At 35.4% G+C, this 4,079-nt stretch overlaps 1 protein-coding gene across 2 annotated transcripts in view; it reads left to right on the top strand.

Moving 5' to 3' along the window:
* The window catches only part of LOC143247845 (ubiquinone biosynthesis protein COQ4 homolog, mitochondrial-like), a 205,633-nt gene that overhangs the window by 42,076 nt on the left and 159,478 nt on the right, over positions 1–4,079 (top strand). The gene's annotated exons all lie outside the window — the stretch shown is intronic.

Raw genomic sequence — 4,079 nt, 5'->3', positions numbered from 1 at the left:
TGCGTGTTAAAAATGCCGTTGAGATTTAATTTAAAAATTCACATACCTAAAAACGGAAAATTAAATGTCCTAATAATAACACTAATAAACATTCAATTGCTGTTACAAAAGTTTCAGAACGCTCTTCGCGACATCTATTATCATATGAATGTATTTACTATATCTTGGTTTTGATAATTTCATTATGCTGTAGGTCTACTTTATCTCCCTTCAGGGTTACTGAAGAGGAGGGAAAATTCTTCTAACGAAATATAATTACAACCCAATAACACTTTTGCTCAAAATGTATATTGTTAGTTTATGTTTAATTTGGGGCAAAGCTATCTGCGCTAGCCGTTCCTAATTTAGCACTGTAAAGCTAGATGGAAGGCAGCTAGTCATCACCACCTACCGCTAACTTTTGGGCTACTTTTTTACCAAAGAATAGTAGGATTAACCTTCACATTAGAATATCCCCAAGGCTTAAAGGGCGAGCATGTTTGGTGCGACCGGGATTCCAACCCGCCACTCTCAGATGAGGGAATCGAACGTCTTAACCCACCTGGCCATGTCGGGCCTATAAATTAAACCAAATAATTTACTTTGAGCTTCTTTAGGGAAGCTAAACGTAAAAGGATGCGTTATAAAATAACAATTACAAATCTCAATTTGTTTAACCAGCATCATTTTTATAGCATGTATGAATATAACATTAATAATTCTACAGTTCTTTCATTGTTGCATCAAGCAATTTTAGAATGTCATAATATAATGACTGATCTATTCAGGTTTGTTTTTTGACATATTTTGAAAATATGAAGTGAAGACAATTTTGAAATAACAGGCAAGACTGAGGGGGAAGATTAGTTGAATGAAAGAAATATATAAATATGTGAATAATATTAGTAACTGGATTAAAAATAAAATACAAACATAGACTTCTTACAGACTACTCACTACTGAAGTGGGTACAGGGTTACGATCGCCAATATATCAGGTCATCCCACAAGTAATGTCCGAAAATTTAATACAGAAAGTGCATCATCAATTCTGTCTTTGTAGAAGGTTTTAATGACTAAAATATGTAGTAGGACGTGTACAAAAATGTTCAGACAAATAAAAGAAACTAACCCAACTCCACTTTTTCCGATTATTAATCAAATAAACTCTTAGAAAGATGGATGTGTCTGAGGAGCACATTTGGCATATAATGCTTTATGAGTTTAATAAAGGCTTTAGTGCAGCAGAAACTACACGAAACATTCAAGGTGTTTATGGTGTGAAGTCTCTCAATGAAAGAAAATGTCGAAGGTGGTTTCAGAAGTTCGCATCAGGTGACTACAGCTTAAGAAATGTGCCACGTTCAGGTTGTCCTGTTAAGTTTGATGATAATTTGCTGCTGGCTGCACTTGATGAAGCTTAGTTCAATCCATTCAACAGTTCACTGTCATCTTCAACAGCTTGGAAAGGTGTCAAAACTTGGAAAATGGGTGTCCCATGATTTGACAGAAGCCAACCTTAGAGCAAGAATGGACATTTACACTTCTCTGCACTCTCGTAAACGTAACTCACCTTTTTTGGACAGGTTAGTGACTGGAGATGAAAAATAGATATTTTATAAAAATGTTAAACGCCGCAAACAATGTCTCAGTGCAGATAAACTGGCTAAATCACAGCCCATAATGGGCCTCCACCCTAGGAAGTCCTTGTTAAACGTTTGGTGGGATATTGTTGGTGTGATCCACTTTGAGTTGTTGCCACTCAATGTAACGACTACATCAGACTTCTATTGTCAACAGTTAGAGCGATTTGATGTTGCACTGAAAGAAAAGAGGCCTGCTTTGATCAATCGTAAAGGTGTTGTGTTATACCCATACAGCAAGGATCACATCTGCAAAGATTGAAGAGCTAAACTTGGAAAAACTCCCACACCTTCTATATCCTCCAGATCTTGTCCCATCTGATTATAATCTATTCCAAAGTTTGCAGAACTATTCTGATGGAAAAGAGCTTGGAACACACGGAGATGTCAAAACTATCATCCCTACATTATTTTATTCCAAACCTCAAGAAGTTTATAGAAGCGACATTCAGAAGCTTGTGAATTATTGACAGTAAGTAAGTAATAATAATGGAACATACATTATTGATTAAACAACGCTGAGAGCGTTTGAATTCCTCTCTCTTAACTTAAAATCGGACATTACTTAAGGGATGACCTGATGTGTTATGAACGAGGCATATAATAAACAAATGTATTAGGATTACAGTACTTTTAGTAGAGTTTATAATAAAAACTTTATATGTGAACTAGGCCTACAATTTGCATCGAAGTGAACATAGTCTGTGGCAAACACCGTTTTAGAAATTAATTCGTTAACGTTTCATGGACGGAAGACGGTACTATTTTATTAAATAATCCTAAATAACTCGCCCAACAATTGAATACCTTATAACGGAATGACATTGATAATAGTAACATTGTACCTTAAGAAGTTAAAAAACCTTATTTGTCAAATTCGCATACTTGTTTAAGAAAGCTGGAAAATTCTAGCTACGAGAGACTATAACATTGTTTAATTCTAATGTTGTGATATATTTAGGATTTATATCAAATACTGAACACTAAACGAATGATGCTCAAATTTTAACCTGAATGTTGGGATACGAAGGTCACACCAATTCATTGATCAGTGATAAATATTTGCTCTTGTAGAACTAAAGTAACACTTTTTTCCGAATGAATGAACATTATCTAAAATTTGTAATAAACAATCTGGATTATTTAACAGAGTCATCAGTCACTAAAGTTGGAATGTATATTGTCACAGTGTTGGGATCATTCTCAGATGACTAAGTTTGCTTTTACCCATAGCTTAGTATTTTATGTATATATACTATGCTTCTTTATTTGTTTAATGTACATTCTTCAAAATATATTATTTATTAGTAAAAGTGTTGTTACACCCAAAACAAACTTCCACAGTTAAGCTTGTATTAGTGGTTCATATGACTTTCTGTCGTGTTTCTCAATAATCACACATTTCTTATCCTTACCAGAGAAGCGAGATATTTTATTGTGTATGCGAATATCTAACTTGCAGTGACATTATTTAATTTATATTTATTCAGTGTATTTAATTTAAATAAAAACTAACATGTATGATCAAAAGTGTTATAACTCTAGCGCGTATAATTCGTTAAAAACAAGAACAAATTAAGAGTGGTTTATATTAATAAGAATGCAAATCAAAAGAACTGATTGAAGTGCGAGTGAACATCGAGCGCTGACTAGCGGAATACGTTGGGAACTCGTGAAAACTTTCCTCCATATGCAAACATCGAGCGCTGACTAGCGGAATACGTTGGTAACTCGTGAAAACTTTCCTCCACTTCTGAGACCTGATTTCATTTTTGTGTTTAATGCTTTTCAAAGATTCTCCTTACCAATAGCTTTGGAATCACTGAGTTTTTGTGTCAAAGCAAAAGGTTCCAGGTTAAAAAAAGTTACACTGTTTAGCATATAGCTCGACACTTTCGGAACTGAGCGCCTTGGTCGCTTCCAAAAGCCAAACTACTTCTGGCTCGTTGTCTTAGTAGTTCGAAATTTGTTTATTTTGAAGTTCACGTACTGTTGCACGAGGGTTATCTGCACTAGCCGTCCCTAATTTATCAAGAAAGACTAGAGGGAAAGAAACTAATCACCATCCATCGCCAGTGGATTGACCGTCACATTATAAAAGCCTCTCGGCTGAAAGGGATAGTGCGTTTGGGAGGGGACTCGAATCCACTACCCTTAGATTGCGAGTCGAGGGCCTTAACCACCTGTGCATGCATGGAAGAGGACGACCTTTCCTCAGAAGAAGAACAGGTGTGTACGCAATCTCTTGGCCAACGTATGTTTTAATATTTTATCCAAAAACACCAATACGTAACATGTTTACTCAGTTATACGTAACGGTGTCAGAAGCAATATGTACACGTTCTCGGGAAAATAAATTTTATATTTCTTTGTGTATTGTCAGTTTGATACCGAATAAGTTTGGTTGTTTTCTCGTCATTATCGATGGACTTTCACACTAGTATACACGCACACTTGT

The sequence above is a fragment of the Tachypleus tridentatus genome, chromosome 3, assembly GCF_004210375.1.
Source record: "Tachypleus tridentatus isolate NWPU-2018 chromosome 3, ASM421037v1, whole genome shotgun sequence".
NCBI classification, from domain to species: Eukaryota; Metazoa; Arthropoda; class Merostomata; order Xiphosura; family Limulidae; genus Tachypleus; species Tachypleus tridentatus.
This window is presented reverse-complemented; position numbering and strand designations above follow the sequence as displayed.